Source organism: Sycon ciliatum, chromosome 2 (genome assembly GCF_964019385.1).
Source record: "Sycon ciliatum chromosome 2, ocSycCili1.1, whole genome shotgun sequence".
Taxonomy (NCBI): domain Eukaryota; kingdom Metazoa; phylum Porifera; class Calcarea; order Leucosolenida; family Sycettidae; genus Sycon; species Sycon ciliatum.
In genome coordinates, this window is record NC_088644.1 from 33,429,106 (window position 1) to 33,440,751 (window position 11,646).

Genomic DNA, 11,646 nt, shown 5'->3' on the forward strand with positions numbered 1-11,646 from the left:
TGTGGCCCCTGATGTACTTGCTTCGGCTGTTTCTCAGGCCGTCGGCCAGGTCCTCCAGCCCCTGATGGAGCGAGTAGAGCAGTTGGAATCTTTCTGCAGCCGTCGTGCCGCCTGTCAACTCCAGCTTCGTTCATGCAGTGGGCCATCCGCCGGCTGCTCGTCCGTCGCTCTCTGTACTACCTGATAAACTCCGCGGGCGAATTGGCGCGGCGAGTTTATTGATTTCGACGACCTCCTCCTGGACCAGCTGGATGTGGAGCCCGATGTGGTCCAGCTAGCTGTGGGGGCTAACCGCTCCGTCCAACTTGTACAGAAGCCAACTTTCAGTGCGACAACCAAGCTGTCGTGGAGTGCCTGAAGACGGGCACGAGCCGGTCTCCTGCAGTCATGGCACTCATCCGCACCCTGTACTCGATCTGTGTGAAGCACAATTTCCTGATCCGAGCATCGCACCTGCCAAGAATTTCCAATACCATCGCTGATGCCCTGTCCCGGAACAAGATGGATGCTTTCAGGACCATTCCTCCTACAGCTGCGGAGCGGCCTGACACCATGGTCCAGCCGATCACTGAGTAAGTGCAAAGACATTCACTTAGGATGCAGATAGCGTTCTCTGTCGATCCTAATCCACAATATCAGTCTGACTTTATGCCTCTAGAACAACGCTCTTGTGCAATACATACTTACCATCTATATTGGCTGTTATCACCCGCTATCTCCTCTGGCCCTAATGGGAATGTCGGCATGGGCACTCCTCCGCAACTGGCCTCTCGCGCACTACTATTAAACTCGCATGGGTCATAAACCGCTCCTGCTCAACGCAGGCCGACCCACCAACTCGCATGGGTCACAAACCGCTTCTGCTCAGCGCAGGCCGACCCACTTGGTCATATAGCTCCTGCCCTCGGTAGGCCGACCACACGATTCGTTAACGCGCACTCAATTGAGGCCAGCTACTCTGCCCGACATTCCCAGTCTTCCAAACTCACTCTCGTGTCTTTTGGTGTGTCGCGTCCTGCACACGTGTGTGTCTACTCTATACTCTAGCATGGGGAGTAGGATGTTAATCATATTATTTCATGGACTGCACCTGACGTGTAGTTAGGGATATCAGCGAACGCACTGCGCAGCCCATCTGCGCAGGTCAGCCTGGCCCATCTACGCGCGGCCGACAAGAAAACTCATGAACACTTTCATTTTTTTGCAAAATAAATCGTGCGAAGAAGATGCACGGAATGGCTGAAAAGTAGGCTGAGGAATAGTAGCATCCAGAGACTCTCAAACAAATTCATGGTCCATCGCTTCTGGCAATGGCAGCGAAGACATCAGGGAGCTGATTGCAGCAACTCTCTACCAAGCGCGATGCTGGTTATTCACCAGGGCAGGGCACTTCCATCGCGCAAGAAATGGCCGCGAGCGAGAAATGGAAGTCCGATTTTGGAACGATCCAACCAGGGAAATTCCTTGAAAGTTGGCCTGAACACCTCTCATACTGGTGTTTCACGATGTGCAAACTTTCAGAGAAATCGACCGGGGAGAACGTGGTGAGTTCGTGGGTCCTCGAGTATCGCGTATGATTTGAATGGTCGCGGGGACAGAAGAACAGTGATTTTACGACTCTCAGTGGTGCAAACTGACCCCGGCCATGTTTTCTCTGTCGGCCGTGATCACGTTCAAAAAATCGATGACGCAATGCATGCGCAGAGGACTGCGCAGTGCGTTCGCTGACATCCCTAGTGTAGTCCTTGCTAGCTGCTGCACGCGCTCGCTTGTTCATGCTTGCTCTGTGACGCCCCAACGGCCTTAGGGCTATGAGCTTGTGATGATGATGATGATGATGTGCCACATGTATGGTTTTGAGCAGCTCGTCCATGAGCCAACTCGTGGTCGCAACACCTTGGACCTCGTGATGTCACATGTACCAATTAGGCTTGCAGGTTGCAATGAACCAATCTCGTTTGTTCTGTCGAATTTCTTCCTCACATCTCTGTACATACTGGGTTATTAACAGTTCTTTATGCAAGAACTTCCTTTTGTACCTCTCTTCAATACCAGGATAAATCTTGCGTAGTTTCAGTACGCTTGTAGTTCCAGCTCTTCCTGTTTCCACCTTGATGACACGTCTTATTTCTGTAGCATAAATGCAGTAGCCTGGAACCTCCATTTCCTCCACATCATCAGTAGTTGCGATAGTAATAGTTGTGCCGAAGTGGCATATAGACTTCGCTCGTGCCAACTTATCCGGGTCTACAAAGTTCTTGCTCAACTTTGTGAAATATTCCTCGAAGAAGGACTTCTCCACTGCGCGGATCTTCCGTTGCCAGCTGCTGCAGCGTGATGGAATACTGAACAAGCGAAGAGAAAAACTCTCTCTCTCTCACCACTAACTCAAATGCAAAGCGAAGTGAAAGAGTTTTGTCGCGCCTCAGTATTTATGCTACATCTTTGCGTGGCTTTGCCGAGCTTAATTCAGCTACACCAGGTGACATGTTGGTTTTCTCGAATGGTACTAAGTCTTGACAAAGCAGTTGAAGTACAATTCGAATCAGCGCAACAGCTAATTGCTCTGGACGATGACGAGACCAGTAAGATACTTGACTATACCAACCAAAAGAATGGAAAAGCTGACAGGATTTTCTTTTCTATTTGTCCCGAGCCGTACCTTCAAAGACAGCTAGCGTGATGTGTTTCTTGCCGGCCCTATGGCTCCCTACAGTCAAGGCTAAGGACCACTAGGGAGGTTAAGTCGCACGTAATCCGTGTGTACTTGACGTGTGTGTACCCCCGCTGAACTGAAGTCCAACCGAGCTTTGTTGATTGGCAATAGCCGACGTTACGTGCGACATCACAGAAGTCTCCAACGCTTACCACAGCATTGTACGTGACCCGTCCAGCACAGCTTCACATTCGTGTTGGTGCACAGCCGCAAGACTCTATGCTGACCTTGCAGTCAACCACCTCAGATGACGTCAAGTTCCTTGGAGGCTCCTAGAACGGATAAATCCCTGCAAAGCCATATGCAGTGATGTCATCCCTGGGTGTTTGCTACGGGCTTGCGCTGAGCAGTTGCCTTGGTTGGTTGGTTGGTTGGTTTATTTTAATTCGCACAATAAACGGGAACTAGGCCCAATGATATAAAGGTGAATGGATAAGACGCATTTAGAAAAGAGAGGACAGGAATTAGAAAATTACGAAAGAAGAAGAATCTGACACAGGAGTCAAGCGGGTATCAGGGGTGACGGGGTGGTCGAGAAGAGCTAGGGGGAGGGCTAGTCTGAGCAACAATATGGTAGGCAACTTATGCTAAACTTTTCCTGTCTTGCTATGGTCCGAACGTCATCCGGCAGCAGGTTCCAGTGTGCAGATCCTGCGACGGACGGCCGAGAAGCGCCAGAGCGAGTGGAGGATGGCTGACTGAGCAGATCACTGGACCTCTGATGACGGGTTCTCCTGCCAGTAGATCTGACGAACAGTACAGACAACATGGCACTAGCTTTCCCGTGAAGGCACCTCCAGGCAAACACTAGTAGTAGCTTGCGCTTGCCGAGTTCGCCTATCCGGTGCAAGCCGTGCTGCACCAGTAGGGGATGCACGGTTGTCTAGGGTGGATGGCCGTCGATAGTTGATAACATTTGGTGTACATTTGCAGAATGATTCAGACTCATAGACCCTTTTCTAGACCTGGGCGGATAATGCTAGTTATTTTGCGGGATAATGCTAATGGCAATGCCAGAAAAACTGTATCATAATCATAATGCTACTTGTAATGCTGCTGTTTCTCTGTAATGCCAGCAATTCACCAGTAGTACGTACATGTATGGAAAAATGGCTTGGTTTGGTCAGTATTATGCACGTAACTCGTAGTTCTGCGTAGACGGCATGGAAAATGCTGGAAAATCATGATCATAATGCTAATTTCATGCTGCTATTGCTCCATACAATCCCTAGCAGCTAGCTGTCCAGCGAGGAAAGTCTCAAGTGGAGGCCTCTATCTGCTCGCTCATTCGCCTGGCATTCAGTAGCACTTCATCGCCAAGGACTTCAATTCAAAACAGTTTTCACACTGCGCTTCAAGCCTTTTTCCTGGTGAACTTGCTGCAAACGCATGAGCTCTGCTGCGCGTGTTCCCTTTGTGTGAGGCCCAGAAACAGCCACGTAGTATCTCCGTACTTCGATTGGCTGGATCGATGTCGTCCAGGTTCTCCTCGCTATCGCCATCACATGGTTGAAGAAGCGGTCACGTGCTCCTGCGTACACCAGTCACCTGGTCACCGTGCCTGCAGGGTACAACTAATTACTTACTAGCCCGTTTGACCTTTTTTTGGGTGCAGTCCTGTCACTCGAGTTGAACTCGAGTTGAACCTTGGTGTGAAAGTTGTCGCCTGCTGGCGTGGTGACCAGGTGATTTGGGCACCCAGGAGCACGTGACCACTTGTTCAACCATGTTCGATTGGGAATAAAGGAGGAACGCTGCATCGCAGCCTTTTCGGACCAACACCAGTCGACTCAGCGTCCAAAAGACTACAACATATGGGCCAATCGCGGTCATCCGTGCTTTTATAAGAACGAAACGGCGCTTTTAGTGACATTTTGCATACAAATCCCCATCTAGTAGGGCGCAGTCACCCAGTTTCGGTGGAAGTGCGCGAGTTCGATTGGGATTCAAGTAGGAAGGGAGCGTCTCAGCTTTCTCGGACCAAGACCATTCGACTCAGCACCCCGAAGACTACAACTGGTGAAATTTTAATTTTTGCCTTAACTTCCCCTTTAATCGAGGAAATACGGTATAATGCTAGCATTATCCGCCCAGGCCTACTTGTACTTGTACTTGTAGAACATGTACAACTGTATGGAATTTGATGCGAACAGGCGGATTATTCCAATTTTATGCGATTCGTATGCAATTTGCCTCGAATTATTCGATTTTGGTAGGAACTATGCGAAAAATTATGCTAGCATAATCTGTCAAGGCCTAGTCGACGCGCGCGGCGGCCGTGCGGGTGCGAAGAGTCCAGTTGTAATATTTTCGTAGATCTGCTCTGTTTCGGTCGCGTTTGCCGTTTGCGGACAGATCTTCGTAGCAACTAACCGTTACTCGAACCCGGACGGTCAAAATCTTACGAAGTTTCGTTGTGCGCAACCTCTCAATCTATGGTTAGCATTTACCATTACTATGTTTAGCATTAGATATGGTACGGCTAGTAGGCCTTGACGGATTATGCTAGCATAATTTTTCGCATAATTCCTACCAAAATCGAATAATCGCATAATTCGAGGCAAATTGCATACGAATCGCATAAAATTGTAATAATCCGCCCGTTCGCATCAAATTTCATACAGTTGTACATGTTCTACAAGTACAAGTAGATGCACTAGGAAGTAATTAGTTGTAGGTTTACGAGTTAAGCGGGATTCACAGAAGCTTTTTTGCGATGCGTCACGCGATGCGACAGACGCGAAACCGGGAAAACCCCAAATCGCAGCCATGTCGCACCCCACGCAACTGCCGCAACTGGGCCATCGCAGGCCATCGCAGAAGTTGAGCTTGGCTCAACTTTTGCGATGCGATGCGACAAGCGATTTGGTGTACGATTTTGACCTTTTCTACAGCAAAGTTGTACAAAGGTGCAAGAGTTGCCTATAAATTTTTACAAGTTGTGTCAAACCGCGCGAATATCATGGTGACGTACCCAAATCAGCAAAACTTTGTCGCATCGCTGACTTCTTCTGTGAATGAATGGCATTTCGCGAGTTCGCATCGCACGCATGCATCGCAGATCGCGTCGCATCGCGTGTCGCATCGCAAAAAAGCTTCTGTGAATCCCGCTTCAAGCGGGATTCACAGCAGCTTTTTTGCGATGCGACACGCGATGCGACAGGCGCGAAACCGGGAAAACCCCAAATCGCAGCCATGTCGCACCCCGCTCAACTGCCGCAACTGGGCCATCGCTGGCCATCGCAGAAGTTGAGCTTGGCTCAACTTTTGCGATGCGATGCGATGCGATTTGGCGTACGATTTTGACCTTTTCTACAGCAAAGTTGTACAAAGGTGCAAGAGTTGCCTATAAATTTGTACAGGTTGTACCAAACCGCGCAAATATCATGGTGACGTACTCAAATCAGCAAGACTTTGCAAAAATTTGTCGCATCGCTGACTTCTTCTGTGAATGGTATTTCGCGAGTTCGCATCGCACGCGTCCGTCGCAGATCGCGTCGCATCGCGTGTCGCATCGCAAAAAAGCTTCTGTGAATCCCGCTTTACGACTCCCTTGATAACATGTCCAGTCCACTACAATCAGTGATGGTCGTAGCTAGGTCGGACGGTGCGTTGACCCCGTTGAACTTTTGCTACTACAGTACAACGCCCTCTACAAAAAAATTCCCCTGTTATTTTGCACAGAACCATTATGCATTAGCAGCATATGTGAGCATAATGCGGCATAATAATTATGGTAACTTTTAGCATAAAGAATTCGGGTGGACACACCCATTCCCATAGCGCTGCAATCACATCCGAACCAGTTCCGTTATTTTACAACGTTTCGGCACTTGGCCATCGTCAGGTAATAACAATGTTATTACCTGTGTTATTGTGTTATTACCTGACGATGGCCAAGTGCCGAAACGTTGTAAAATAACGGAACTGGTTCGGATGTGATATGCAGCGCTATGGGAATGGGTGTGTCCACCCGAATTCTTTTCACAGATGAAGCTGCAGGAAGCCTCAGCCCTTCTTCAAAAATGTTAGCATAAAAATAGCATAATTCTGCAATTTTTTCAGCAATGCACTCTCATGGTTTAAATCCTACCTTTCTGGCAGAGCCCAGCGGGTCCTCAGGTGCGGTGAGGTCTCTCCATTTCTACCTGTCACTCGTGGGGTCCCGCAAGGCAGCGTCTTGGGCCCAACTCTGTTTAACATCTATGTTCGCCCTTTCCTGCAACTGCTGACACATCCGGGACGAAATTGCTCGCTTTTGCGGACGACAAAACGGTGTACACATCCTGTCCGACGGCAAAGGAGGCTGCAGATTTAGTTTCCCACACGTTATCAGCACTCGCTACTGATCTTCAGCAACTTGGCCTGACTATCAATGAGAATAAGACTGTTGTAATGTTCATCGCTCCCAAGCGCTCGCCGATCTGTCCCACGCCCACTATTTGTATCGATGGTAAAGTGCTGACAGAAGTGTCCAGTGCTCGCTGTCTGGGGGTTGTAATTAACAACAAGCTCTCGTTCACACCTCATTGTGATAAGCTTGTTGCCAAGGTGTCACGCAAAATTGGTGCTCTACGGCGTTCTTTTCGTCAACTGTCCCCTTGCGCTTGTCGCCTTTACATGTATGTGCTATGCGTAATTCGATCTGATCTAGAATTTGCATTTCAATCGTTCTTACCCTGCTTATCTGCAAAATACCGTGAGCGCCTATTTGCTGTTTACCGTCGTGCGATCCGAGCTGCCTGTGGTGCCCATTACTGTGCTGACGTGGACCCCCTTTACCACTCTCTTAAGCTCTGTCCTCTGGACCACCGTTTCTTACAGTTGTTCATTAAATTTATCTTTCAGGGTAAAGTAGCTCACCCGGTTGCCAGTTTAGATTCTCTATTTTGTAGGCACAGTACACCTGCTTACACCACTCGCGGCTCTTCTGCAAATAGTCTTTCGTTATGCCAGGGGCGTGCTCGGCCCCCCAACTAGGGGGGTGCACGGGAGCCGAGGGGAGCCCCCCCCCCCCCCAATTTTCTGCAATTTGTTTGCAACCTTTCTTGAATTTTAGAGCATATTTGCATACATTACAATTGCAATTACCCAGATTTAAATTTTTTGGGGGTGCACGTGCCCCCGTGCCCATCGCCGAGCACGCGCCTGTGCCGATATAAGACTGCATGCGGGTATCGCTCATTGTCTAGTAGGATTGCTTTACTTTGGACTGCTCTGCCCTTTGAAATGAAGTCTTGCAATACGTCTTCTGCATTTAACGCCCATCTTGCGGGCCACAATGTACCCGGTTAAAACAGCTCCTTTTTGAAAATGTTTTCAATGAGTGATGTGTCGCTTTGTTTTGCTCTAGTTGGTGCTTTTCTCCAATGTCATGCAGTCGTATTTATTCAGCTTTTATTTCTTGTGTACTTGCATACTGGTATTAGTTTAGTCCCACAACCTGCGATAAAATAATCGGCTGTAGCACCTACTCCACTTATATGTTTATGTATCTATGTCATTCGGATCTTCCCAAGTTGTACAATGTACTGTTGAGATACCGAATTCAAATAAATCAGTACCATACCATACCATACCAATGCGAAAAGCATAATTTCACGAAAATATTAGCATAATCCGTCAAGGCCTAACGGCTAGCATTTTACCGTTCACGTGCACGCTACGTGTACCGTTTTTCGGGTGTTTTCAAGACATGGTTAGCATTTCGGTTTCTGAAACAACGATCAACTTGTGACGTAACCCTAGTTGGAATCTTGCCCTTCTAATCGTTCTCCCGCCATGTGAACAGAGCTTTCTATCGTTGAAACGGCACCAAACCGACGGTATTTTAATTGTTTGGGTCCAGAGTGTTGGGTACGAGCTCTAGCTCTAGCTCTAGATCTGTCAGGTGGGCTGTACATTCCAGTGAGCCCGCATGCTTGCGTCGGGGTCATCAAAGTAAATGTACAATCAGGGTCATGTACATGTACATGTACCTAGTATTACTACTTAGTAGTAGTAGTAGCATCAAGAAGGGTGTTCGGCAGGGCTGTATTTTGTCCCCACATCTATTTAGCCTGTACACTGAGAGTGTTATGCGTGTTGCTGATGTGGACAGTATCGGTGTGAGAATCGGAGGACGCCGGCTGTCGAACCTACGATATGCAGATGACACGGGATTGTGTGCACATCCATCAGAAGTGTCTACCCTCACCAATGCTGTTAATGACGCTGGAAGAGAGAAGGGCCTGTCACTGAATCTGTCCAAAACCAAGATCATGCATATCGGAACCTGTACTGCTGGTGCAAACGATACTGCTCCAACGCCCCTTGTGGTCGACGGAGAACGAATTGCAGAGGTGAGCAGTTTCAAGTATCTGGGATCCTGGAAGACAACAAACGGTGATTGCAGCCTCGATATTCGGTCAAGAATTGCCATGGCGAAAGAGCGTATGCTGCAGTTAATTGACATCTGGAAAGACCACAACATCTCCAGACAGCTGAAAATCCGGATAATGCATGCCTTAGTGTGGTCTGTCCTGCTGTATGGAGCTGAGAGTTGGACTCTGCGGAAGACAGATGAACGACGAATACAGGCAGCAGAAATGTGGTGCTACCGACGTCTGCTCAGAGTATCCTGGATGGAGAAGCGCACAAATGACAGTATCCTGGTGGAGTTGGGAGTACAGAGACAGCTGCTAGCCAGGGTCAAGATACGCAAACTGACCTATTTTGGGCACACATGCCGCCCATCTGGCTGCGAGCTTGTACGTGACGTGATGTTTGGTGTCGTGGATGGTAAGAGAAAGCGTGGTCGTCCGAAGATTTCCTTTGCTGACAACATCGTTTCGTGGACTGGTATGTCTCTGCATGAGAATTGCCAGTTGGCATCTGACAGAGATGCCTGGCAGTCGCACTGTGCATCTACTGCTTACATAGCTGCATAATGCCGTTTATTATTATTTTTAAAATTTTACTTTTATTATTTTTTCGGCAACGCAGATGATGATGATGATGATGATGAGTAGTAGTAGTACTAGTGTACTACCGTACTTGCTGGTCGCCTAGCGCTAGATAGCCCTCAGGTGGGACAAGCCATGTTCAATCATCATGGCTTGGGTGCGAGTTCGCAGCCAATTAATCCATGCAGTCGACCTCCGGCTACGAGTACGAGGGTCTAGAAGGCGCCTGACAGTGACCATGGTGACAGGCCTGTCGACGCAGGATGGTGCCGGGGTAGGCATCGGCCATTAAAAACTGAATTCCGTCTGTTTTACGTGGAATTTCTTGGAGTTTCCCAATGTATTGTACTTGAATAAAATTCTATTTTACCTTTCATGGTATCTCAAATTTTTTCACGACTACATGACTTTATTTTGCCCGTCAAAGAGGCCGTTACCCCGTAAAAAAAAAGTAGTACTAGTACATGTACATGTACCTCATAGTATTACTACTACATGTAATTTACTAGTCCCAACCGTGTCTGAAGATAGTATTATTATTATTATTATACGCATTCCCGCGTTGAAGTGTAGCAGCAGTATGCTGCGTCCACAGCTTCGCTTATGCAGAATGGCTTGGGTGAGAGGAGAGGGGAGAGAAAGCAACAAGGCAACCAACATCTATGAAATTGGTCACAATAACATGAAGAGAACCAACCTACATATGCATGATTGCACAAGAATGGAGACGACAAAATATAATGGCTATAATCATTGTGCCACAAAACCGGTACACAGGAGATCTGTCGACAATGTAACGAAACATAAAACTCAGTTACTCAATACAGGTTCCACTAAATAATTACAAGAGAACAACGCTACAACGTTAGAATTGCTGCTAAATTATCGCAAGTGTAGAGAACGAGTCCAATACAAATGAAAACCATGAACAGACTGTCCCGAAGTTATTTTGGGAACAAATTGTACTACATGTACTTGCTGATACTGACGCTGACGGAACACGAATTTTAGTTGAATACTCACAAAGTCTTGTACATCATTATGCGCCGGTGTTGTGGAGTAAGCAGGTACGTCAGTCACCAATCCAGCTTCAGATCCACGCTCGCTTCAGCAGAATGTTGCCCGCGTTTGCTTTGCCTCCACACGGATAGACGACCAGCGCAGAGTCCCGCAGCTCCGTGTAGTATTAGTAGACCAAATCCATGTCCACATCATTCAGATGATGTTTCATCAAAGCAGGGATGAGTTTGCTGCCGATGGCCTCCTTCAACTAACCAAAGCCAAAGGGTGAAAGTGGTCCCCGGCTACCGTTGCTCTTGTTCAGCTCTCCGAGGTGCTGAGAAACACTGCAGTTCTGGAAATGGACAGCTAGCACTTTCAAGACGACCATTACCATGATTACTACTAGTACCGGTAACTAACTACCGGTACATTACTACTACAGACACAGTATTCTACCAAACAACAACTCCGGGAGTTGGAGTCCACAAAGCCATGGCAGCGTGTCATGCATGGTGATTACGTTGACTCGTGCTGCTGGAACCAGCTGCATCGTCGATTCTACTACTACATGTAGTACTAGTACTAGTACTACTACTACTAGTCTATGCATTATGACTCTGAGCCTTACTAAGGGGCCGTCCGTAAATATCGATGTTTTTTTAGAGACGATATTGGTGCGTCTGGGGGGGAGGGGGTTTGAGCCATGTGCGTCTTTTCGAGCATCAGAAAAATATCGATGTAAATATCTGAAGTTTCGCCGATCCCTGCACGCGGACGTCTAAATGGCTATACAAGAAATGTGAAACCAGCTTCCGTTCGCGGAGCTAAAACTCGCGACACAAGAACAAAATCAAAAATTGGAAGCTGTACGCCCATGGCGAATTTCAAGAGCAAAAGAATGAGCTTGTGGAAATCGGCCGAACGATGCCTGCAGGAGACCTTTTTCAAGACGTAGAGGCAGTGCGAACAAACACGGACGAACTC